Source organism: Lissotriton vulgaris, chromosome 6, assembly GCF_964263255.1.
Source record: "Lissotriton vulgaris chromosome 6, aLisVul1.2, whole genome shotgun sequence".
Classification (NCBI taxonomy): domain Eukaryota; kingdom Metazoa; phylum Chordata; class Amphibia; order Caudata; family Salamandridae; genus Lissotriton; species Lissotriton vulgaris.
Genome location: NC_141694.1, coordinates 1,330,130,492 through 1,330,158,276, shown reverse-complemented (window position 1 = coordinate 1,330,158,276; position 27,785 = coordinate 1,330,130,492). Strand labels below are relative to the sequence as shown.

Sequence of the window (27,785 nt, the reverse complement as noted above, 5' to 3'; positions counted from 1 at the left end):
CTTGCAGATGTATCCAAAGCACAAGATAAAAACATATTAACAAGATAGACATGATTTAAAAGGAATTTGTTCATGAATAAATAAGGGATAAAAAAATGTCAGTACATTCAAACAGGATATTTCAGCGCTTCGCGCCGTATTCTAGAAAAGGATGTTTGTGGGTTTAAAACATTCGCACTTTAAACGTAATTTTTAGAAGTAATATATTCGTAAATAAAAAATGGGAAAAGCTTTTTGGTGCAACAAAAAACGCGATTTCAGTGCATTACCAAATACTCTAAACGTGGCTGTTACTGGTGTTAATTTTTCAGTACATACAAACAAGGTGTTTCAGTGCTTTGCCAGTATTCTAAAAGCAGATATTACTGATGTTATGCGATGGAGCTGAATTTATTGGGCACTAAGCTGCTACTTACTAAAGAACGGGGCAGAGACTGGCGGGGGACCTTTCACCAAACGCCTGCAACTGACGGACTCTAGCAGCGGGAGCCCTTCTCAGCGGAAACCGGAGACAGCGCCTGGAACTCGCCGGACCCGCTTCGCGGGTCCCGCAGCGCGGCTGCCTAGGAGGGGGCCGTTGTTCTTTCTGCAAGGGGCTGGTGTCTTACGACCGGCAGGGCTGCGAGCACAGGCAGGGACTCCGTGGACCAGGAGTCCCTGCCAATCGCCATCAGCTGGGCTGCTCTCCCTGCCGGCCACGCCCACCCGCCCACGGATAAAGGTGTTTTCTGCCTCCTACCTGGTGGGACCTTTCACCAAACAAGAACAAGGCCTCCAATTTCCACTGGAGGCATCCCTTGGCGCTCCACTCACAAAAAGTTCAAATTATTTCAAAATAAAGATCCATGCAACGTTTTGAATTCATTTCATATATTCAAATTCTCAAGAAAATTCTTTTGAATCCATCAACATCCGTTCGTATTACATTTCCAGTTTTGTAAATAGTATCATGATAACATAAATCACAGTCCAATGCATTTCGGGCTGTTAGCCCTTCATCCGGGACAATGGCTAGAAGCAAGACGAAATAAAATCTATGAGTCTCCCACATAATATAGTAACACTATATGAAACAAAATATCGGCATCAAAACCACATTCAGTGCTCTCCCTTCGAGTGTGTACATGCAAAAAAAATCATAATAACATGAAACAGGTCTCACGTGTTATGTTTTGCAGTTCTAAGGTATCAAACGATATTCTGTGAAAAATAAGAGTAAAGGCGCTGTTATATTGCGCTAACACGATAAGAAAACAAGGTCTTAAGCATAATAGATCGCTGTTGTTGCTTACTTGTAATACGCAGAACGCGTTTGTGCACTGTTCGTGAACGAAATTGTCCTTCCTATCTGGCGCGAAAAAGTTCGAGGAAGTGTGAGCCAATCACAGTGGGTTTAAATTAATTGAGTCTGGACTAGTGTGTGTGACTCAGTTTGATTCGTTATATTGTCCGATCACGTGATCGGTAGACCAGCCAATCGGCGGTAGGTGCCGATTGTTTACAAACAAAACATCGGAAAGCTGTCGTGTCTTTCAATCTAATGGTGAAACAAAAAATATACAAACCATATAATGTGAAGAAGCTGAATGTGGATAGAAAGACCCATACAAACTATCCAGTATAACTAAAAAGGCTTCATAGATAACACAGAAATTCGATACGTTCATTAAGCCCATGGGGCTTGCTCGAATTCAGTAGGTAAATCCAATGGTTCTCTCTTTGTAGGAGAAAACGATTATTGTCTCTGCCTTCGATTTTTTCCACAGTTTCAAGTACCACAAATTGCAATTGCGAAATGTTATGGTTGGCCTCTAGAAAATGGGTAGCTATAGTAGACTTCAAATTTTTTGTGCGAATATTTGACTTGTGTTCATTCAGTCTTGTCTTGATCTTCCGTTCAGTTTTTCCGACATATGTCTTGCCACATGGGCATTTCAGCATGAACTGTTGCAAGTGGCATTCACTTTTAGCTTGATTTTATTGCCCTTCATTGGATGGGTTATGTGGTTACCTCTTATTATGCTGTTGCAATTACCACATTGTAAGCAAGGACGGGTGCCTCTGTATTGTTTATGGTCCGGTGTGGTATGTTTGAGCATTTCACCAAAGTTCCTATTCCTAGTAAATGCGAAAATGGGAGGATTTTGGAAAGATTGTTGGAAATCGGGTTCAGCTTTGAGGATGTTCCAGTGACTCTTAATGATCCTTTTAAAGTTGAAACTTGCAGTGGAATATTTGGACACAATTGTCATTCTGTCTTGTTGAGGTTTTTGTTTAATGGTTAACAGATCTTTTCTTTGCATGTTTTCAACTTTTTCTTCAGCTTGCTGAATCAGTAGTTCTGGATAGTTCCTTTTGCGGAATCTTTCTCCCATTTCTTTGATGTTAGCTGAAGCTTTTGTGGGGTCTGATGTTATGCGTTTCGCTCGCATCATTTGAGATACGGGTAAATGTCTCTATAGCGATTCTTTTTTTTTTTTTTTAATTTTTGAAAACCTTTATTAGTGCATCCAGAAAAGTACAAATAGTGGCCCACAACCCTCAGGCCGGCCACGAATACTGTTGAAGCACGGGTGCATGCAATACGGTGACGCAACAGCACAACAATATCAATTAGCGAACATTCAGCAGTTACACTGTAGATCACGTGCTATCACGCCTCAGGAGCAATGAAGGTTAATTTTAAAGTTTTCCATAGCAGCTAGTAAAGTCCAACTATTTCGTTTTAATAGAAAATAGAAATATAAACTAAAAGAAAGGAACAGGGTCCATGTAGACGTGATATAGCGGTAGCGACAGAGTCACACACAGCCCAGCAACTCAAATGACAAATCCCCCCAGGCGGCATGGCAGCCAGAAAGTATGCAGCAAGGATATTAGAGCCAAGGCCCTAACAGTTATCTACCGCCACCCGCCTGCCAGCAACATCGACACGGACCCAAAATAGAAAGAAAGAAGAAATAAATTAAAGAGGAAAAACAAGGCACCATAGAAACAGAAAAGAAACGAAAACCCATCTCCCAACCCCCACCCTACACACATGCGAAGGCTACGGCCTACCCCCCCCAGCAGGGCAGTCTGTCGCCCTATAAACCCGAAATATAGAATAAGAAGTAAGAGAAAGAAAGAAAGAAAAAGATATAATGACACCAAAGATATAGGGAGAAAGAAAAGAGAAACCTAATCTAAAACTCCCATGAAACACCTAACCCTGGAGGAGGGCCATAATTTCTGAGTCCCGGGCTCCACACCCGCACAAGACCTACAACACATCAACTATGTCAGAGAGAATACAAAAGTCGTAGCCACTAATGATGAGGGATATCCCAAATAGAGCCCCTACGTATACCAAGATAGTGTTCCAACCCGAGTCCCCCCCAGCCGAACAGAAACAAAGTTCGAGACCACCAACAGCAACAATTATCCCCGGACCCCCAGCCCGCAAATACATCCACCCCGTTAGGAAGGGACAAAAATCAGATACAGCAAGTGCAACCCGAAATGAAAAAAGACCATGGCAAGTAATAGCAATTGCATTCTGAAATAGGGAATATCACATATACAACGCAACCAATATATCAGCAAGTGTTCTAGTCCGGGTCACAGCCAGTCGATCAGGCAAAACCAGCGAGAGAAACAACATCAGCCCTGGCCTGAAAGTTGAAACCCTTCCAAGCATGGCCGCCGCTGCGAGCGCACTTCAGGCAGAACAAAGGAGCAAGATGGCCGCTCTCGACATAGAAGAAGCAGAGGAAGAGGAAATGAGTGTTCCTAATCACCAACCAGCACAATGTCCAAGATGACGAACGCTCTTTTTACCACAGGACGGCACACACTCCAGCAATGTATAAAAGGCCACGGCAGCACTTGCATAGGCAAAGTCTCGGTTTTCGGAGTGGAAGGAGACTTTGTAACTGCAGCTTCGTCAATAAGGGAACACTCAACACTGTAGCCAGGGACAGGACGTTCCTCAGTATTCTCATGTCGCAACATTGTATCCACCGCGGGAGGAATGAGAGGTAGTAGGGGGCCAGCCAGCCGCAGTCGCTCATTGTAAGGCACAGCTCCCTCAATCTTTCGCTCCAGCTCTCGGGCGTTTCGTCGCCATGTCGCCCTTAGGTCTGCAAGGGCTACCAGGATGTCGACATTTTTTCAATCATGTATCCAACAAACCATCCAATGAAGATCAAGATCAATTGAAAGGCTTGAGACCAAAAAGTAAGTTTATGGCACCCATGAGCCATAAAGCACTTGATCTTTTTGAAACTTTAGTGAGACAAGACCTATCTAAGATCAACTGTCGGAAAAAACACAAGAATAATGTGACCAACAAAGATTTGAGCATTCTCAAAAGACTATCAGCTAATAAAGATATTGTGTGTACAAAAGCCGATAAGGGAGGAGGACTGGTGATCATGAACGCCACCATGTATAAACAAAAAGTACAGGAACATATCAGCGACCAAAACACTTATGCGCTTCTTGAGTACAATCCAACTAATAAATATCAGATGATACTTTCAAATCTAATCGACAAAGCGCTCAGTGAAGGAGTAATTAATGAGAAAACGAGCAAATTTCTGAAAACCACCCATCCCAAAAGTCCATCATTCTACATGATGCCTAAAATTCATAAAAACCTACTTGATCCTCCACTACGTCCCATCGTATCGACCAAGCAAAGTCTCCAGGAACCCACGGGTCAGTTTATTGACAGACTACTGCAACCGACAGTCCAGAACATGGTCACTTACATCCGAGATACCACGGATTTTTTATCCAAATAGTATGCTCTAAATCTTGACGACCAAGAATCTTGGATACTGTGCACAGCAGACGTCAAGTCTCTGTATACCTTTATCCCGCATGGTTCGGGCATTGAAGCAATGGAAGAAGCCATCTTATCGACAGATTATGACCCCAAACTCCAATCCTTTCTCATGGAACTTACGATTTTCACGCTTTATCATAGTTATTTCAAGTATGATAATTCATGGTACCAACAGCTGATTGGAACAAGCATGGGAAATAGCGCAGCCCCAGTCTACGCGAATCTGTTCATGAAAGCCTATGAAACCCAACATATCTTGACTAAAGCACAGTGGAAAAACAACCTCAAAATGTTTGTACGTTACATCGATGATGTTTTCATTCTATGGAAGAACACTCCAGAATCTTTAGAACTAGCCCTGAATGAATTGAACAGACAAGAAGAAAGAATCCAATTCACTTGGGAAATTTCAACAAAATCATTGACCTTCTTGGATGTCAGAATTAATTTACATGAAGGGAAGATTGAAACGGAAATGTACAGAAAAAGCACAGATAAGAACAATACCCTCCACTATCACAGTTCAGGGCTCGACAAATCTAAAAACTCTTACTAGACCTGCAGGTCGAGTGAGTAGACTTTTCTACTCGACCTAACAGCAATGCACTCGACCCACAAACTGATCGCATATGAATTTTATTTCAAAGCATTTGCAGCGCCAACAACCACCAGCGGGCCGGCTGCAACACTGCCAAGCCAGGCAGGCACGCACATAGCAGTTAAAAAGTCTCCGGTCAGGCACAGTACAGTCACATAATGGAAAATCCTGCTAATAACCAGCATGCAGCAAAAATAAAAGCTTCCAGATCTCTCTGATCTGGACACAACCTTAATCATTCCCAAAACGTACTCCTGCCATTCAGAAATAGGCACTGGCAAAACCAATACTCTTAATGTGACATTCGGGGTCTACCCTGTGGATTCTAGCAGCACAGCTGAGGCTGTGTTCCCTGCAATTAATTGCACCATCTTTTTACGGAAACATCTACGATCACGTCTCTGAAGCTCACTCCCCCCTCCCAAAGCCTAACTCTCTTGGCCTAAACTTCAGTTTTGGGGGGAAACTGTGGGTGTGGTAATTAGCGGTCACACAATCTGCACAATCCGCACCTTATGAGTGACACTTTCTTGCAAGCAAAATCAAGCAATTAAGGTGAGGGAAACCTACAATTATTCACAAATTACAGCATAGTACATTCACCACACAATGTTCTACTGCAACTTGCATAAGCAGTATTAAGCTCTGGGAAGACATTTAATTTATTTCCTTTGTACCTTCAGATAACAGATTCTCCTGACAGATTCAAGTGAAAGGGGCTCTCTTTAAGGTCCCAGAATTAGCTACGGCCAGTGAGTGGTAGTAATTACATTGCTGTCACTTGAAGTTGCCAAAAAGTACGACTCCAGTAATTAGGCCGCTTCAAAATTGCATGACGGAGGTTATAGGCGCAGAATGAATGTTATTCTGTGTTATGGTGGCACATGAAAGGATACATCACGCTAATGCTGACGGATTTTCAAATGCATTTTTTTGTGAAGTGCTCCAACCTCTTCAGGCAACGTTTGCGCTAAATACATTTACATATTACATAAATACATTTACATAGCAGCTGATTTGTTCTTTCAACTTTATCGCCTCCCTTGAACCACACTTATAAAAAGAAAAAAGCACTCTTGAAAGGCTTGAATTCAAATGACTTGAACAACCCACTTCAGTTTGGTTTCGGCTAACTCACAGTCCCTGACCCTGCATTTACGTTTTCAACACAGAATGCAACCTGGACATCTTAGGACGGTTGAGCCCTGACAAATTTAACATACTGACTGCATGCACTGGTCCAATATAATAACTCCATACCCATCAATCGACAGTGCTGCCAAAGCCATGATCAGGCAGGGACTCATGGCAATCCTTTTATGGTCCTCAACTTTATTTGTGAAGGCTCGCACTGACAGAAGTCCGGACGTTTAAAGTGCAAGTATAGAAACCCTACGCTGCAACACAAACGGCCAAATCAAACTATGCTGACGCTTCAAACCTTTTTTAAACAGTTTATATGGGCGCAGCACGCACTGTAAACAAATTGCACAGACTAATGCAACAATCCTTATTAAGCATGCCCTGTGAACGATTCAGAAATGATGTGCATCAGAGAAAATACATTTAGTTACCCCAACCATAACCTCATTTCAGCACAAGATCCCATAGCAAAATATAATCTGCCCAGTATTATTGTGGAAATAAACACAAAATAAAATGACAGTCCCTCTCCCTCACCCACTCACGTGGCATGCATGACATCCTATTTTGACATCCTATTTTGACATCCTATTTTCTGGTGCAATTGTTGCACCCACTTACATGAAAGGTTCGACAATTATATTTTATGAACAGTAAAGCTGTTTCAGTATCTCTTTATACTCGTTCACAAAGCCTTCCTCAAGATGCCATGCAAAGTATCTAAGAACCAGATATAGACATAATTCGTCTGATACTTGTCATAGAGCGGGTTCAATAAAAAAATCAGTGAAGGGGGGGGCAAAAGTTGATCACATGCAATGAAATGGAAGAAACGCTTCCACGAGATTACCTCCAAAGGGATCACTGTGAAAATGGACAAACTATTCTACACTTTGGACAATCACAGGTAATGTAACTCATGTTTTCTAAAATCACAATTGAATCACAACATCTTCAAAATCACAGAAACCAACTTCCTCCAAATGATGTATAGCAAACCCAAGCAATTATAACACTCCGAACAAGTATGTTACTCATTTACCTCCTTTAATCTTAACACAGCTGAACACCAAGCAAGTGCATGATTAACTCGAGAGCACCTGACACTACAAACATCCGCAGTGTTTGTGGTTGTTCCTTTCGACATTTACATCGCCACTTTCTCACAACAATGTGTTTTCAGTTGTTTGAATTCTCTTACGTTTCTTTTTTCCTGCATCTCTTTTCAATAATTTCCTCCTCTGCTCAGGTCGGAGGACTCGGTAAGCTGTGTTGTGTGACCCACTTTTTGATATGACAACTCCCTCGTATTAAAACTCGAATCGAGCGCAACATAATAAAAATTGCTATCCTTACTGTTTCCATGCAGAATGCAAACATTTGGTGATAGCAGAACGTCAGGCTCCCAAAGGTATCTCCTTTGAAATCCTTATACACCTTGTGCATTAGGCCTAACACGGATGTGTGATTTTAGACGACACCGAGCAGTCCTGATTTCAGAAGGCCTACATTAAACCATATATAAAAAAAACACTCACCTCCAAATCGCCCTGCAGTCCGTCCCGCCTCCGCCGAAGAGAGCGCGTGGTGGCATGCTGCGTCACTGTTGCACTTTAAGCAGCACAGCGCGCGGGGGTAGGCCAGGGCCATCATTGGTAGAGCTTTCGCGCGCTACCAGATTGACGGCCCTGGGACCCACAGAAACAATAGGCAGCGCACCACACCACCACCACTAAGTTAGGTGGTGCGTGCATGCTGCCCCCTAGAGCCTTCACTGCGCACCGCGTGCACTTGATTCTTTTATGACGTTGTTGCTGCCATTGTAATGCTGCCCCCTAGAGCCTTCGCCTGATACTGCAGTGCCAGATAGCACTCGCCAGGCCGGTCAAGTAGGCCTTGAAACTGACTCGACCTTCAAGAAATTCACTCGCATTTGCGAGCGGGCGAGTACATTTGTCGAGCCCTGCAGTTTCCATCAAGAATCGCTAAAGAGACATTTACCCGTATCTCAAATGATGCGAGCGAAACGCATAACATCAGACCCCACAAAAGCTTCAGCTAACATCAAAGAAATGGGAGAAAGATTCCGCAAAAGGAACTATCCAGAACCACTGATTCGGCAAGCTGTAGAAAAAGTTGAAAACATGCAAAGAAAAGATCTGTTAACCATTAAACAAAAACCTCAACAAGACAGAATGACAATTGTGCCCAAATATTCCACTGCAAGTTTCAACTTTAAAAGGATCATTAAGAGTCACTGGAACATCCTCAAAGCTGAACCCGATTTCCAACAATCTTTCCAAAATCCTCCCATTTTCGCATTTACTAGGAATAGGAACTTTGGTGAAATGCTCAAACATACCACACCGGACCATAAACAATACAGAGGCACCCGTCCTTGCTTACAATGTGGTAATTGCAACAGCATAATAAGAGGTAACCACATAACCCATCCAATGAAGGGCAATAAAATCAAGCTAAAAGTGAATGCCACTTGCAACAGTTCAAACGTGATCTACATGCTGAAATGCCCATGTGGCAAGACATATGTCGGAAAAACTGAACGCAAGATCAAGACAAGACTGAATGAACACAAGTCAAATATTCGCACAAAAAATTTGAAGTCTACTGTAGCTACCCATTTTCTAGAGGCCAACCATAACATTTCGCAATTGCAATTTGTGGTACTTGAAACTGTGGAAAAAATCGAAGGCAGAGACAATAATCGTTTTCTCCTACAAAGAGAGAACCATTGGATTTACCTACTGAATTCGAGCAAGCCCCATGGGCTTAATGAACGTATCGAATTACTGTGTTATCTATGAAGCCTTTTTGGTTATACTGGATAGTTTGTATGGGTCTTTCTATCCACATTCAGCTTCTTCACAATATATGGTTTGTATATTTTTTGTTTCACCATTAGATTGAAAGACACAACAGCTTTCCGATGTTTTGTTTGTAAACAATCGGCACCTACCGCCGATTGGCTGGTCTACCAATCACGTGATCGGACAATCTAACGAATCAAACTGAGTCACACACACTAGTCCAGACTCAATTAATTTAAACCCACTGTGATTGGCTCACACTTCCTCGAACTTTTTCGCGCCAGATAGGAAGGACAATTTCGTTCACGAACAGTGCACAAACGCGTTCTGCGTATTACAAGTAAGCAACAACAGCGATCTATTATGCTTAAGACCTTGTTTTCTTATCGTGTTAGCGCAATATAACAGCGCCTTTACTCTTATGTTTCACAGAATATCGTTTGATACCTTAGAACTGCAAAGCATGACACGTGAGACCTGTTTCATGTTATTATGATTTTTTTTGCATGTACACACTCGAAGGGGGAGCACTGAATGTGGTTTTGATGCCGATATTTTGTTTCATATAGTGTTACTATATTATGTGGGAGACTCATAGATTTTATTTTGTCTTGCTTCTAGCCATTGTCCCGGATGAAGGGCTAAGAGCCCGAAATGCATTGGACTGTGATTTATGTTATCATGATACTATTTACAAAACTGGAAATGTAATACGAAAGGATGTTGATGGATTCAAAAGAATTTTCTTGAGAATTTGAATATATGAAATGAATTCAAAACGTTGCATGGATATTTATTTTGAAATAATTTGAACTTTTTGTGAGTGGAGCGCCAAGGGATGCCTCCAGTGGAAATTGGAGGCACTTGTTCTTGTTTACTTCAACTGGTCGTCCTTGACAAGAGACGCCACCTGGGCTGCAAACCTCTTTAACATTTACTAACTAGCTACCTTTGTGTGTTGACCTCACACAGAACTTTGCTGTGCGACAAATCAATTTATTTACCTTTCACCAAACGCCTGCAACTGACGGACTCTAGCAGCGGCAGCCCTTCTCAGCGGAAACCGGAGACAGCGCCTGGAACTCGCCGGACCCGCTTCGCGGGTCCCGCAGCGCGGCTGCCTAGGAGGGGGACGTTGTTCTTTCTGCAAGGGACTGGTGTCTTACGACCGGCAGGGCTGCGAGCACAGGCAGGGACTCCGTGGACCAGGAGTCCCTGCGCGCCCAATCGCCATCAGCTGGGCTGCTCTCCCTGCCGGCCACGCCCACCCGCCAATCACGCCCCTTGTCATAAAAGATCGCTGTGTAACCGCAGCGCGGGAGCGTCCCGGGAGAAGCCCGGGACAAGGGCGGGACCGTCTAAGGCCGTCATAGGCAGTCATAGGCCGGGCTGGGCCTACCCTCTTGCATTAGATACTTGAGTTCTGGTCCTATCACCCGAGATAGCTCTCCACACACTACCTTCTCTCTTAAGAAGATATGCCTTCTCCGGCAAGGGAGGGTACCCCCATGAAGCAGGGAGGGGTTAAAAACAGGACCCTAGATAACTACTTTCCCCGGGCCGTGGGAAATGGGGATAAGGAGAGCACTTTAATTCGGCTCAGGGCAGAGCGGAGACGCTCTATAGATAACTTGAAACACAGGCCCCTTGGTGAATATTCTACCTCACTCAGTGAAGAGCCGACCTCCATAGATGATGTCCCCCTCCTGCTGAGGGATTGCACCAACACCCCACTAGTCCCATCTACGAGTTTAACCCCATCAATCAGCCCGAGCCCAAGTAGGGTGACTATTGACTTAATTTCCCAACCCCCCCCAGCCCCCAAAGCTAGGAAAGCCAAACCCAAGCCAGCTGCTGCGCAAGGAGCATATGGGCCCCCGCCAAACAAACGCAGGAGGAAGTCGAGGGGTGCTCAGGGTAAAAATAAATCAAACATTTCTCACTCTGAGTTTGGGAGGACATCAAAACTCCCCCCTCCGACTGAGAGATCAGTGGATGAAGTACACCCCAAACCCTCTGTACAGGCTGCTATTGCTCCCGCTCTGATAAAAGACACAGGAAATAATATTGCTAATGTCCCCCTTTCTGTTGTCCCGCTAGGTAACCTGGAATTTCTGCTCAGGTCGTTACTACTACCAATCAGGGAGAGCATCAAAAAGGTTGAGATCAGACTTACTATCCTGGAGGCTACATTAAGCAGCATGAAAACCCCGGCTGGCCTCCAGGGAAGATCTCCAGAGCTCATCCCCATTCCTACGGTTCCCCAGCAGCCCCCAAATAGTGCAGTGAGCTCAGCCCCCCCACAGGCTGCGAATGCCGAGGACCCCCCACAACCCTCAAGGACTAACTCTGCACCAACGAAATCACTTAATTCCAATAGGTCTGCTCCCCCCGTAGACCCTGTCCCTCTTGCACAACCTGCAGACAGTACTGCTCCAGCACCTTTAATGAAGCCTCCCCCCAGGCCACGTAGGCCTAATCTACCCCCAGAGGCAAATGACTACACGGTAGTCATGGCGGGCGTCCCCCCACTTTTAGGGGAAGCTGAGGACTTTTGCTCCTTAAAAAGCAGAGTAATCAAGTGGCTAAATGTGAACAGGCCCCTCCCGGTACATCTAAACAATGAAATCATAATGGTTAGAAGGGTGCCCTGGGTGGGGAGAACACACAAATTCATAATAGGGGACTGTATATTGGTAAGCTTCAGGGATGCTGGAACTGTCTCTCACATATGTCAAGGAAAGAATAGATCACGGGAATCAACTATTCAAACCCTCCATGTGTCTTTCTTCTTTCCCCCTATCCTTGTCCCTGCACACCCGTCTCAAACCTATGATAGCTGGACGAGGGTTGGTCCGAGGGGAAGACATTACAAATTTAACCCCAGGCCACTATTTAGCCGCCCAGAGCCACCCTTTCACACTTTCAACCGGTTCGATTGTTTGAACGGCCTTGAGGGGGTTGATTGACAAACAGATACTGTCCCTTTGGGAGATGGGAAAAAAGGGGCTTTAGCAGAGGAGTTGGAGCAGCAAAGTCCCTTGGCACAGCAAACTTCATCTAGTTGGGTCGGGAAGTCTGTGCTAGATGGGTCCAGGGCTATAGATAATGAAAGTATAGGAGGGAGACATGGGCTGGACGTAAAAGGGTCAGAGATTGAGATACAAATGGGGCCTCATGGGGGTACAGAACAGAGTTGTGAGGAACTGAGAATGATTTCTTGGAACATAGCAGGTTTGGCAGCCAAATTTAACAACAAAGAGTGGCTTGATTACATCAGAAAATTCCATGTAATCAGCCTGCAGGAGACATGGGCCCCGGAGAACAATTTTCACTTGCAGGGGTATAAGTGTTTCTTTGTACCCGCGCAAAAATCTAGATCAGGGAGAGCCATGGGAGGACTATACATTTACATAGATTTAGACCTCCCGGGCAGTTGGTCTTCCCCAGATTGGAATTCAAGCAGTTCGGTTCACCGGGAAGGGGCTAAGATTCACTGTTTTTAATATCTATAACAACGAGACCGCTGGAGACCACACCTCACTTGTAGCTGAATTGGATTATAGGTTGGGTCAGGAAATAACAGTCCAGAGAAAGGGGCAGTCATATGCGCTGCTGGTCATGGGAGACTTTAATTGCCACCTTTGTCCGGTATTGGTCCCAACAAATACAGACTGGTCCCAATGCCCCATGGAGAAGGGGCCGCATTTCTTCCACACATCGACAGGGTCAGCTCTCAGTATGCTCCGGCTCAAGTATGACCGTGAGCATACTATTAATATGATAAGCACACAGAAGGATGGTACACTCCCACCCACATTCAAGGGCAGAGGATGCTTATCCGTTATAGACTACATCCTGGTCTCGAGATCCCTGCTAAATAAGATAATTAGTGTAGGGATAGAATGGAGCAGTTTCAGCGACCACAACCCACTTGTTTTGGAGCTGATGTATAGGGTGGGTTCAAAAAACAGAGTCCATCGTACAATCATGGAGAGGGTAACAGATCAAGGCAGGAGATTAAAGTGGTCCAAAATAGATGGGGAAAAGTTTTACAAGGCCCTGGTGGACGCTGGTAAATCTGCTATTAATGACTGTTTAGACAGAAGTCCATGGACCAAGGCTACTGGAAGCATTCGGTCAAATTGCCAATCTGATTGATGGTCTATTAAAAACTAGTGCGCCCACAAGGAACCATGGTAACCCTCGATGGTTCGACAAAGATTGTTCAAAAGCGCTGAGGGAGCTTAAAAGCTTTTGGGATAGATGAGAGCATGGGTTCTACTCTCTAGTTAAGGTGTGCACACTCTTTCATGGACCAATATCAGTCCTCTTCTTCACTTCATCATAGTTAAATAAAGAATCCTTAAATACGTTCTTCCTTTTGTATCATCTTTTTATGTAATTTTTAATGATAATTTCTCATTAAATTCATTTTTTCAAATATTGGCAAGTACCATTTTTTTCAACATTTCACATTCACCCAATGCATTTCGGGTACAAATGGACCCTTCGTCGGGGGTCTCTATGGAGAGAACAAAGAATATATAGTGAGCCCAAAGCTATGTTTAACTAATCTGCAGCAAAATATATACATCAATACAGCATGACTATTTGATTCGGAAATCAAAGTTTATAAGAAACAAACCTAATATACCTTCAAAAATTGATACCACTGTGACTACTTATCTCATATTAAATATATACATTGTGCCTGTGGCGCTCCAAAATTATAAATGAGCCTGTAGTTATTCACGATCTAAATGCTCCTCTCACATTGTTAAAAACTGCTACTGATAAGCGTTCCTAATCCGTTACTCACTGAAATGTTGGCGCTCAAACCTCCTGCCGTCTCTTCCAATACCTGCCGCGTCGGGCTCGCGTTTCAAACCAAAACCTTATGACTGCTCTGATTGGTCTAAATTGCGGTCACATGGTCGCTACCTATTTGTAAACATTCATTGGTTTCTGTTTAACCCAAACATTAAATTGATAAACTATAATGCGTACCAATGTATTTCATTGTAATTGTGAACATGGATGAAATGCTGTTACAAATACTGTTACAACTACGCGCCTGAAGCTTTACATTCATAAAATACGTAATCAATTGGTATCGCCGTAAATGTGCTGCATAATTCTCAGTGGCTGAACAGTACGTCTAATATGATTATACATTGCTCCTATTACAGTATAAAGGTCTGATTGATGAAAAATCCTTAACATCACGGAGACAGTGTGACAGCCATATTGAAAGGGACTAAAGTTACGTAGTGTGGTATAAGTTCAAATGTTCAGTGCATGCGATATGTTCAACAGGTATATAAACGAAAATAAATAAACCCTAAACCTGATACCTTATGCATATAATTCAAAAACAGTCCGTAATGAATTATTTAGTGGTCTCAACTCAATAAACACAGTTCGCCGAAGCTAAGTCAGGACAAATCCAATGTCTTGCTCAATATTTATAAGAAGCACGCTAGTTCCAATCTGTCATTGAGCCCGTCTGGCTGAAGACTCCCCATTTTCTTTATCCAAAAATATTCAGATCTCAGTCTCATCTTGTGTGTGTCAACATCAGAGCGCGTTTTTACCACTTCTAGTATGGTATACCGTAACTGAGAAATATTATGTCCTGTCTCAGCCCAATGTGCTGCCACTGTTGATTTCAAATTTTTTAACCGAATATTGCTCTTATGTTCGGTTATTCTTACCTTGACTTTGCACTCCGTCTGCCCAACGTATAACTTACCACAAGGGCATTTGATACCGTAGATTACACCTTTGGTGTCACACGTGCTAGAATGTTTCAATTGTATTACTTGTCCCGTTCTGGGATGTGTAAAGGATGATCCTGTTATTACGTTGTTGCAGTGCGTGCAGTTTTCACATTTGCGCATTCCTTTGTACACTGGTTCCATAGGGTCTTTTCTTTTACGCTTCAACAGTTCTTTTAAATTCTTAGATCTGTTGTATGCAAATGTTATTCGTTCCGCAAACAAAGGTCTTAGATCAGGTTCTTGAGTGATGATGGCCAAATGTTTTCTCATGATGTTGGTAATTTGTGATGATTGCATAGAATATTTCAGTACACACACAGTAAGTTTTTGGTCAGTTTTGTCTTTTTTTGTTAGCAGAGACTCTCTTGTTAAGGCCATGACTTTAGTTTTAGACTCTTCTAGAAGTTGGTTAGGATAACCTCTTTTACCATATTTTACAATCTGTCTGTCGATAGTTTCGGAAGCATCCTTGGTGTCTGATGTAATCCTTTTATAACGGATAAATTGGGACATTGGTAAATGCTGTTTTAAAGCCTGGTGATGAAAGCTTAGGTAATGCAACCCACTGTTGCGATCAGTTTCTTTTATATGCACGTTGGTGCAAATTTGACCCTGTTTAATTGAAACTTTCACATCTAAAAAGGATAGTTGTTGCTGATCCATCTCATATGTGAACTTGATTCTACCATGTACCAAGTTTAATCTCTCTATGTTAGCTGTCAATTCTTCTTTCTTGCCTTTCCACATGATGAATATGTCATCAATAAACCGCTTATATATTAGCAATCCTCTCTGCCAGTCTGGGTTGTCCAGTATGTGTTCACTTTCAAATTTGGACATGAAAATGTTCGCGTAGGACGGTGCTCCAGCAAAGCCCATGATGGTCCCACTGCATTGTGCGTAATATTCCTCTTCCCATTCCAGGTAGCTATGAAATAGTGCGAAATGTAGGATTTCCATCAAAAAATTTTTTTCTGAACCCTCTACTTCATTCTTTAGTAGGCACCACTCCATTGCTTCAAGTCCCTCAGTGTGGGGGATCGAAGTGTATAGTGCAGTGACATCGATTGAACTTAGCCAGATTTCTTCATTCTCTGGAATCTCAATTTCCTGTAGGACCTTCAAAAATGCAGTAGTGTCTTTTATATGGGTGCACCAGTTTTGGACAAGCGGTTGTAAAAACCAGTCTAAATATTGGCCGATAGGTTCGGACAAAGATCCGCATGCTGATACTATGGGCCTGAACGGCGGGTTTGTTAGGTGCTTGTGCACCTTGGGCAACATGTAGAATTGTGGTCTCCTCGGGTATTTTATGTTCAAAAATTGATAGGTTTTGTTTGTAATCCATTTCATCTCGAGAGCTTTATCTAATATCTCTTTGAGTGTAATTGCAAAAGTTTCCGTGGGATCTTGTTCAAGTTTCTGGTAGATGTTCGTGTCTAGTAGATGTTGTTTCACGCTTTCTTTATAAAAAGTCGAGTTCATTACTACCAGGGCTCCCCCTTTATCCGCTTTTTGGATGGTTATGTCGGTCATATCTTTCAAAGTATTCAACATGTTCCATTCCTCCTTCGAGAAATTGCTCTTATTGCCACTCTTGTAGTTAATGTTCTTGATTTCTGTGTTGACAACTCGCTCATATGCATCGATCGTTTTATGTGATATCGGGGCACAGAATGTGCTTTTCACTTTGAATTCTTTGCTCGTACTTGTCTCGTTGTCTGTTGGCGGAAGAGTGTTGAAAAAATTCTTTAACCTCAGAGTACGAAAGAATTTAAACAAGGCTATTTTAGTCTCTTCAGGGTTAGATTTATACACTGGGACAAATGAAATTCCTTTGTTCAATACGTTCAGTTGGGCCTTAGACAATGACCTGTCTGAGATATTTATGACAAGTTCATTTTCTTTTTCTTGGATCTCAGTTCGCGTTCCGCTTCTGATTCCTTTACTTTTTCTTTTTCCCCTCCTGGTTTTGAAGATTCTGGGATTGCGGATGTTGTTGGTGCATTGTTGGCTGCTGGGCTTATGTCTACAAAAGCCTTATCCGTTTGAACTTTTTGTCCTGATTGTGATGTTTTTTCTATAGGTCTTCTATTTTGGGTTGTGTCGGACTCTGACACAACACTCTCCTGAGAGGAAGTGATATTACTGGGTGGTTTTTGCCATTTTCTCTGATTATAAACCTCCGCCCAACTGTAAACTTCTTCCAGTTTATAATCTACTGTGTCTCTTTTGTATTTCTTGACTTTTCTGTCTTCTATTTCCTTAGCATATTTCTCAAGTTTCTTGTTAATATCTTCAAGAACTGTAGCTAAATCATCATGTTTATTGAGTTCACTTTTGATATTTTCCAATTCTATTTCAACTTCTTTTAATTCCTTGGATAGTTCCTCCACTATCAATAAGATCAGATCTAAGCTGCATTTGTTAAGAATTTGATACCACTTATTGAGAAAGGATTTGTTGTTCCTGCATAGCATCGGTTTCAGTGCTATTCTTAAACCTCTCGGTATACGTTTATTTCGATGATAGTGTATTAATGTAGTGGTGTGTAGCCGTTTGCTGATTTCTCGTTTGCTCATATATTCAAGTTGTTTGAGTAACTGATTTGCTGTGTTTAATTGTGGGCTGAAGGCTCTTGTTTCTTTTATCAATCCATAGATTTGTTCCGCCTCTTCTGATGTATAAGCTAAGGTCTCTGCCTTATTAGTTGTGATTTGAGCAATGTCCTCCAAATTCATCATGTTTTTTGGGTTGGTGCTAACTGTGGGGGGTAGACACTCAGAATAAATCTTGTTTTAGCCAACAGTTGCACGCTTGTTATTATTGTAATTTCGATCAAACTTCATATGATTTCTTAATTTTGTGCGACTCCTTTATTGAGTGTTTTGTCTAGGAACACTATAATGTCAATTGGGATAGATGAGAGCAGGGGTGCTACTCTCTAGTTAAGGTGTGCACACTCTTTCATGGACCAATATCAGTCCTCTTCTTCACTTCATCATAGTTAAATAAAGAATCCTAAATACGTTTTTCCTTTTGTATCATCTTTTTATGTAATTTTTAATGATAATTTCTCATTAAATTCTCATTAAATTCATTTTTTCAAATATTGGCAAGTACCATTTTTTCAACATTTCACATTCACCCAATGCATTTCGGGTACAAATGGACCCTTCGTCGGGGGTCTCTATGGAGAGAACAAAGAATATATAGTGAGCCCAAAGCTATGTTTAACTAATCTGCAATCTTAAAAGCTGCCTTAAACTTAAACCAAGGGACCACCACAAAATCAAGGCATGTAGGGAGAAATATAAGAAAGAGACCAAGAGGAGGAAACTCGCTCTGCAGGGAGAAGCGTGGGCAGACCTAAGAGAAGCAGGGGAAAGAAAGGATTTAGCGGGTTTCTGGAGAATCATCAACAAACCCACTTTCCAGGAAAACGACACCCCTGAGATAGGGTCGAATATCCTCCCAGAACAGTGGGTCACTCACTACAGGGGTCTGTATAATCATGAGCCTGGCAGTCCCGTAGAGTCACCTGAAATCCCAACTCAGGCTTCAACGGTCGTATTCACTATCAAGGAGATCACTGCTGGGATAGAGGGGCTGACCAAAAACAAAGCCACCGGCCCTGACGGAATCCCCCTCGACCTGTTTCTGAGTAACATAGAACTCTGGGCCCCCTTAATGACCAGGGTTATAAACACTGCCATCACCTGTGGTCTGCCACCGTCCTGGTCCAAAGCTATAATAGTGCCGATTTTTAGGAAGGGCAATAGGGACGACCCCAAGTGCTATCGTCCTATCTCCCTGATTGATGTATCGGCTAAACTCCTAGGTAGGGCGATCCTCAACAGACTGTCCGAGTGGACCGAAGAAAATAATATCTTCTCGGACACTCAATATGGATTTAGGACAGGGAGGTCCACCAGTGATCAATGCCTGAACCTTTACATGCTGACTGCCAAATACACCATGGCCAGTAATGAATCGATTTATATGGGATTCATGGACTTGGCAGCGGCATTTGATCACGTCAACAGGGAGAAATTGTGGGACATGATGTTTCGTATTGGGATAGAGAGTGGCCTAATCAACATACTTAGGGAACTGCATAGTGACACCACGGCTAGGGTTCGATTTAACAGGGAGGGGGGCTGACCGACTCCTTTCCCTGCATGAGTGGAGTCCGGCAAGGCTGCATTCTCACCCCTTTTTTGTTCTCCCTTTATATTAACAATCTGGAGCAGTATCTGTTAGGTTTAAAGGCAGATTGCCCAAGGGTGGGGTCGCGTCATATTCCTGTTCTGCTTTACGCAGATGACGCGGTCCTGATTGCACACACACCCAGGAGCTTACAAATCTTGATTGACGGATTTGTTAAGTTCATGGGTGCCCTAGATCTCTCTGTTAACCTGGACAAATCCTATGTGCTCCTGGCTGGTAAAAAACCTCCTTCTAAATTCACTTACACAATAGGAAGGCACATAGTAGAAGAGGTCAAAACGTTTCCTTATCTAGGTGTAGCTTTCAATGGTGCCTTACAGTTTAATTCCCTGGTGGAGGAGCGCTGCAGTAAAATGATCGCTTCTAATGGGGCAATAGCAAGCTATGGCAGGAGGTTAGGTAGATGGAGCCCGGAACAGGTGATGAACCTGCATAGCTCCATATCATGCTCTAAAGTAATTTATGGGGCAGAAGTATGGGGCTTTGTCAACACCACAAGAATCGAACGGGAGGAAAACAAATACCTAAAATCCATCCTGAGGGTACCCCCAAGTACCGCTGGCGCCATAGTACACAGGGAACTAGGGAGGCCACACCTAGATGATTTGGTAAAACTCAGGCCAATTGTGGCCTAGTTAAAAATCTGGGTTAATCCTGATGCGTCTCTAAGCAGAGAAATTTTGTCGGATTGTTTAGAGAGGGACAAATGTATGCGAATTCCCTGGCTCAATTATGTAAAGAACACCCTAGAGGAGCTAGGCTTTGGGAATCTCTTCACCAACCCTACAACAATTGTAGCCCAGCACAAGATGCAAGTAAAGAAAATCTTCCTAGAGCTGAAAAGTCAACGTAGAGCTGAGGCTGAAGGGCTTAAAAAGACAGTGAGGGCCCATAACCTGGTGAAGAGCGTTGAGGGAATGGAGCCATATTTGTACCTTATGCACAATGCACAGGACAGATTCTTGATGTGCCGTTTTAGGCTGAACCTACTCCCATTTATGTTGGCATCACCAGCAGGGTTCGCAACATCAATTGAACAGAAGGGATCCTACGGCTGCGACAATAGGTCTCCGCAGGATTCCCTTCACCTTGTTTTACTCTGCCCTTTTTTCACAATGCCCAGGCGCAGATTTCTTGTAAAAGTTTTAAAGCAAGCTAAACTGGTACATGCCAGGGAGGCATTAGTATTTTTACAAAAAGCATCGGACCCTTTTACACTGTGTTGTATAATGAATTTTATCAAGGTAGCGGTTCGTTTAAGGCTAACTAGGGGAGATGAATGATGTGTTCCTGATTTTATCTTTTTTTAAAGTGTTGTATTTCTCTTCGCTAGTGCCAACTGTTAACATTAATATTTTTGTATCAGGATCTTGAAAATGTTTAATGACTTTTTATCATGTAACTATGTATGTGCTTTTATGGTGATTTTTAATCATCGAATAAAGATCCTTTGAATTAAATTGAATTGAACGGGGCAGAGACAGGCGGGTCGGACTGTGTTTTAATTCTTGCCCCTTGCCCTTTAACAGAAGCCATGCTGGATATAAAAGTTTCCAAGGTAAATATGAGATTTTGAGCCTTTTTAACCAATTGAGTGCCATTATGTAATAAAATTGGCCTCAAGAGGGTGAGGCGGGCAGGTTACAAACAGTGCAGCAAACATATGTGGGCCAGCGAATCCCTGCTGTAGTCGCACAGCCTGCAGCATGTACTGTTTTAAATTGTTTTTCAGCCCAGGTTCAGTTCTCTTATTGAAAGACACACTAGTCTTGCCCATAGTATTTGGTTCAGATTGCGTTTGCCCAGTTCCTGATGAAGATGTGGTTTGCCGGACTGATTTATTTGAGGTGTCATTAGGGAGTTGTGTAAGTCCCTTGCTTTTAGAGCTTTAATGTCCATTACACGTGAATAGAGATGCAATTGCTTCTTTATCACATTTTGGATGGCTGTGTAGTTAGTGAAGTTTGTAGCCCAATTCTCCACTGCCAGCAGCAGTGTCTCGTTCACAACGTTAAGATTAGTACACCAGGAGCTCTCCTTGTAAAAAATGTTTTTATGACTGACTTCATGGTATTCTCGGGTGCTGCAATTGTCTGATAGAAGTATTTCGCCAAAGCGGCCAGGAACTCGAGCTTTTGATTAACCGGGTCACATTCAAGTCTAATAAAAGTGTTTCTCATGTAGGAGGGCAGTTGGAACACTTTCTTCAACCCCATGCATTGGAGCGTCTCGAGTGCGGCTGCCAGCATCCCTGGGAACGCTGGTTGTGCTCGTTGACAGAGGGGAGGAGTTTTGCCCTGATCACCCTCCTAATAGCTGTTGTCATTGGGCTGTCCAGGATATTACTTAATTTGCGGAAGGATTGTATAACCATCTTCCTTTAGTCTTCATTTTTTGTAAATGTAGAGTGGGTTTTCCAGTTTCACAAAGCCAAGCTCTAAGACAGCGATAGTTCAGTACACAGTCGAGAGACTCTGAGACCCAGTCTCCATTTCATGACCCTTTTTTCCGGAAAACGCCCAAAAATCACAATTTTGGTTTTGTTAGCATTAGCTATAAGTCTATTCTTTATGTTATATATGTTCAGTGCGTTCGTGCCTTCTGGAGGCCGACTCTTGTATGGTTTATTTTATGGTCTAAATGCATATTGCAGGAGGTGAATTTTAGCTAGGTAGCTAAGCTGTTTCGGACAGTGCCCCGCCCAGGTCAGCTGTGTATACATTAAACAAGATTAGGAAAAGCAAACAGTCCCATTTTAACCCTCGTCTGGTGGTGATTTTTGTTGTTGCTTAATCTCCAGAGAGCTTGACCCTTACCCATGTCCTGGTGTAGAGTGACATGATGGTCTGCAGTCAGGGCTTTAAGTGGGGGGGGGGGAAACTGGGGGTGCTCTAAAAGGGATGTGGCAAATTTCTTAAAGGGGTGTGGCCTATCCGAGTAGGGGCTTGGTCTAAATCAAGATAACTAGCATTGTGTGCTTAAGTAAATCATGAAGTCGCATCCAGCAAAGGATAATAAAATAGGCAAAAAGTATATTAAGTATAAGCCATAAAATGCCAAACACTTTAAACAAATTTACAAAGTATTTACATTACTTAGAAATCTATTGCAGGATTTCCCAAAACCCTTGAAGATATTCACTGTGTCTATTTTGCTGGGGTTTCTCACAACAATTTTCTTCAGCAGACCTTCTACCTTTTGCCAGCCAACTCTTTACATACAGCTTTGCATCAAATGTTTAAAATGGAGGACCATTGAGTTTTACCCATATGCATGAAGAAATGGTCTCTACAAGAAGAGAGGCCCTTGTTGGACTAGCAATTAAGTGCATTGCGCTGAAACCTCTCTTGCAATCCACATTACTTGCTGGCAGGGTTTCCATGCAAACTACTAACTTTTATTAATGCTTCAGGGGTTTTCTTGCCACCGAAATCTTTGAAAAGTCTAAAAGCTTGGATAGTATCTCTTGCTGGCAGATGAAACTCTAAACACAGTTTCTGGATCACTGTTTCACCATAAAGAATGCATTCATCATCACCAGAAGGCAAGCTCCTGCATCTAACACACTGAAGCTGGCTATACATTATTTCTCAGAATCCGGGGCACATCATTTATTGATATTTACAGACAGACTTTGGTAAAACTGATTTGGATTAAGGGCAACAGAGTTAGTTGTACCATGGAAAAGAGGAACATTCTTGAATTTGCCCTCGTCAACTGCTCTCTGAGCCGCCGAAGCAAACTCCCCTGGTGAGTCCTTCATTGCTCTAAATATATGTACTTGACTAACCAAAAGTCTGTGGGCATTAACAATTGTAATGTCCCTCCTCTGTAAGGAGAGTAATAAGTCTTTGAGCTCTTAAAGAGCATCACACATTACCCCCAAATCTCTGATAAAAGAATAGGATGTAAGCTTCTTAAAGAGACCTTCATACTTACTCCGGTCTCTTATGGGTCTGGATGGGTCTTTAGAAGCATTCTCAAAATGTTTGCACAAGGCAGGGAAGTAGTTTCAAACAGCTTTCACGGATCTGTAACTGGATGCTGCCCATCTAGTATCAAGCATTTTTCCTATCTTCTGAAGCTGTACACTTAGCTTGATGTCGGGCAGATGTAGCTTTCTCTGTTTTTTTGGTCACATGCTGTAGGTGGCATACAATGAGTCCCTGAATTTCTTGAAGTGATTGACCCCCGCAACCTCATCAACTGTATCTGCCACAGCAAGTTCTAGTCTGTGCCATGTCAGTACAAGATTTGGAAATTCTGATTTCAGCAATGCTACTACTCCTCCTTTTTTACCAAACATTACTGCTGCTCCATCTGAACATACTGCAATCAATATATAATGTAGCAGATTTTTTGTGAGTCCAACACTTTCAAAGTAGCTTAGGAGAGCTGTCTTTACGCCAAGGGCATTTGTTTCTGCCAGCTCCATTAGGCCGAAATAGATGGTCACTGGGGTACTTTCATTTCCAAAAATGCCACGAAGGTAAATGATTAAGGTAGAAACATTGCTAATAGAAGTGCTTTCATCAATTAATACTGTGATCTTTGGTTTGTGTTGTCTGATATAACCGACCAATCTGTGTTGCATTTCCAGTGCAATGTGTTTTATTATTTCAGTTGCAGTCACATTGCTGTGCAAAACACGGCCCATTGCACTGCCATTCTTTGCCTGAAGGCGAATTAGATCAGGGTGGTCAGTGAAAGGGCGATCTTTTTTTGCCAAGTAGTAGGCAGTGTCAAATACCCTGCATGTGCTCTACATATGTTTTGTATTACATTTGTGTACTGTCACCACCAATGTATTTTCCTGCTGAGCTATAAGAATGTCTTCAGCTGCCAGGTGACCAGCGCTCACCTTATGCTTCTTAATCTTCTTCCTGAGCTGTTTCTGCCTGGAAGCTTTTCCGTCCCGGAAGGACCAACCTCACTGTCTGCCCACTCTTTACTTATGCGCATGCTCTGGGTGTTATTGTGCACTGAAAGACCTGTTGATTGAGCCTGTTTGCAGGAAGAACATCCAATAATGCCTGACTTAAGATACAACCATTTATATTCCTCTTGAAAGTAATACCACTGTTTAGTGTTCCAGCAGTCAGGGATTTTGACGGTGTTGGAACTGGCCCTTCTTGCAGGGTCATCCCCAAACTTCTTGCTTTTTCCTCCATTATTTTTCCTGACCCGTGGCTGTTGGCAATAGGACTCTGAGCACTTTACCACTGCTGATCAGTGCTAAAGTGCATATGCTCTCTGTGTAACTTGTTATTGTGATTGGATATACCTGATTGGCATACTTGTATCACCAAGAAGTCCCTAGTAAAGTGCACTGGGTGTGCCATGGCTGGTGATGACAAATGCTACTAGTGGGCCTGCAGCACGGATTGTGCCACCCACATGAGTTGCCCTAAAATGGTGTCTCAGGCCTGCCACAGCAGTACCTGTGTGCAGTCTGTGAACTGCTATGTCCTCCTGGTCAGTGCCCCCACTGACCAGGCCTAACTCTTCCCTTTTTGTGCACATTTGTCACCCCTATGGAAGGCCCAAGGTACACCCCTGGGCAGGGTGCAGTGTATGTGAAAGGTAGAGCATGTACTGGTGCAGGTGACATGCTCTGGAAGTGAATTTCAGCCTTTTTTGGTTTTCACTAATGTAAGGCTATCTTGCTCCATAGGTTAACATGGGGGATGCTGGCTACAGTGGCTACCAGCACTTCTTCCCATAGGAACAAGATAGGACAAAAGAGTCTAGTATCCCTGAACTCAGAATTTAATAACACATCTTTTAGGAAAGGTTGTTTTTAAATCCTGTGTTTGAGAACAGCACTTTTAGAAAGTTGCTGTTCTCTTGTCTGACCCTTCTGTGTGCCTTGGCCTCTTTGTGTATTGAATGTCTGGGTTGAGAGTGACAGGGGCTGGGGATTCCCCAGGCGGCTGGCAGAGTCAGCCCTAGGCTGAATGACTGCATTTTCAACTTGAGTGGTGGGAGGAGATAGCACCTGGGCCTGAATAGGGCTGTGCCTGCCTTCCACAATGCCGGCTCCACCTCCTGCTGGGCGGCTGACGACCCTGCCCCTCACCCTGATAGGAAAGGCGAAGCCAGGAAAACAAAGGGCTCAAGAAACAGCCAGAACTGGTTCAGACAGGGCTCAGGGCCCACTTGCTCAAAGAGAATAAAGACTTTTAGGGGTATAAGTACAGGACCCCTGACAACAGAAAATTAGATCATCCTGGAATCAAGAAGGAACCTCTGCCAAGGATCAAGTTGGAAGACTGAAGAAGGAAGACTGCCCTGATGTGTTGCCAGGGCTGACCTGCAGTAGCTTTGTTGCCAAGGAGAGGGGAAGGACTTTTGCTTTGTGCTGTGTCCCCTTGCTTGAAGGAATCTCCAAGGGCCAGAAGAAGAGCTGGCTCCCTGTTCTGGAGTCCCAGGAATAAAAGGACTTCACCCCCAGCTTCCCCTGAGCTCTACTAAGAGAGTTCTGTCCTTCCTGGAGTGCGTGGCCCATGTGTGGTGCCTCTGAAAGTTGTACCTGTGCTGGGAAGCTGGAAATCAAGATTTAAATAACTTTGCTACAGAAAAGTTATCGCATTGATCGCTGCGGAGCGCATCCCCGACAGTGCAAGGAAATTCCCGTCGCTACGAAGGTCGAGATCGTCGCAGCGCCTGTTGCCGCTGTCAGAGCTGTTGCATCCTTCGTTTGCGGGACGCACCCGATCGGTGCGAGAAGTCTAACATCGCTGCAAGTGTCGGCGCAGAGCCGGTCGTCGCTGGGTGAGATCGCCGCACCGTCTGCTTGCGGACCGCATCACGTCACTGCGAGAGTCATCGGCGAAGCCATCGCATCGAGGAGCTGCGAGAGAGATCAACGCTGGTTTGCGCATCGTCGCAACTCCAGAGATCGTCGCATCGTGCCTTTGTGAGAACAAACTTCCTATGGAACCTACGCACCGGAATCCATACAAGTGGCCTTCCTCCACATACAGACCGGATTCGTCGCAACACGTCCGCTGCTGCAGCGGGGCTGTCGCAAACGCCTCCCCAGGGTCTCAGGAGCAACGCATCGCTTGTTTTCCACCGCACCAGCTTCTGCTTTTGGAACTTTTTCGCAACTAAAGGTAATGTGTCTGAAACGTGACGCAACTGTGAACTTTTCACGCAACTGTGAATTATTTTAACGCAACCTAAAGAACTTTTATTGCAACCTTAAGAACTCTTTTGAAACCATATTCTTGAACTGTGTATGTTGGATTTTTGTCGTTTTGGTCTTGTGTAATTTAGACTAAATACCTTTATTTTTCTAAACTGTTGTGGAGTCAGTTTGTGGTGTTTTCACTGTGTTACTGTGAGTGTTGGTACAAATACTTTACACATTGCCTTCTGATTAGCCATGACTGCTCGTGCCAAGCTACCTACAGGGTGAGCAGGGGTTATCGCAGAGGGTTTCCTCTTTACCCGGACTAGAATCAAGAGTCCCTATTTGGACAGTGGTACCTACCTCTGCCAACTAGAGACCCCCAGTTCTAACAGACGGTTTCTTTCTCTGGCAAGCATTGAAGTCTTTGTAGAGGTGGACTGTCCTTGGCAGACTCTTGCTAGTTTTACTAGCCTCATCACTAGTTGGTTGCACTGGACAAGACTCCCCTGTAACATGCTGGCGCTTCAGTGACAGTAGGAAGTCAAACATTGAAGACTGCATAGACTTGCGCTTCAGAGAAGAAGCAGATAAGCTACTAGTAGCCATGGTAAAAAAAAAAACACATTTATTTATTTTACAAAAAATAAAGACATGTACACAACTTATGCTGTTATCAATATACATATTTTTCAGTACACATGAGCCTTGAGCAATAAAGAACTACAAATCCAACAGCTCAAAAAACCAGAAACATACTAATTCATGTCCTGGTTCTATACACGTATGTACCTTACAATCACCATGTAATGTCATAGATACATGGCGCAGATATTAATTTGTCATGGGTACAGATAGAGCTTCACACAGTAATATACATTACATCTATAACAAGGAGAGCATGAGTCATCCAACTTCTATCACGTTTCTATCAGTTTTACTTTTCTACTGTTTAAAGCCGTTCAAACGTGTATAACCATCATACATATACCAGTGCAAAGTGGAGGCTAATATAAATCTGGTAGGGGATTATATATATTATATATATAATTGGCGCGCACTGTTGTAATTAAGTGATGTATTTAACTTGATGTTGTACCGTTAACCCGCTGACAGTGAGCAAGGGCGTTCACGCCCGAAACGCGTCTGTTTGGCAGTGTGTTGCACCTCTGCACCTTATGAAATAAAGGAGTTATATCCGAAGAAAGTCTGGCTTGGATTTAATCAGCTGTGTCTG

The 27,785-nt window shown here is 43.2% G+C and overlaps 1 protein-coding gene and 1 pseudogene across 2 annotated transcripts in view; both read right to left on the bottom strand.

Moving 5' to 3' along the window:
- The window catches only part of TEX12 (testis expressed 12), a 480,939-nt gene that overhangs the window by 401,848 nt on the left and 51,306 nt on the right, over window positions 1-27,785 (bottom strand). The window lies entirely within an intron of this gene.
- On the bottom strand, window positions 22,517-27,157 carry LOC147708846 (E3 SUMO-protein ligase KIAA1586-like; annotated as a pseudogene).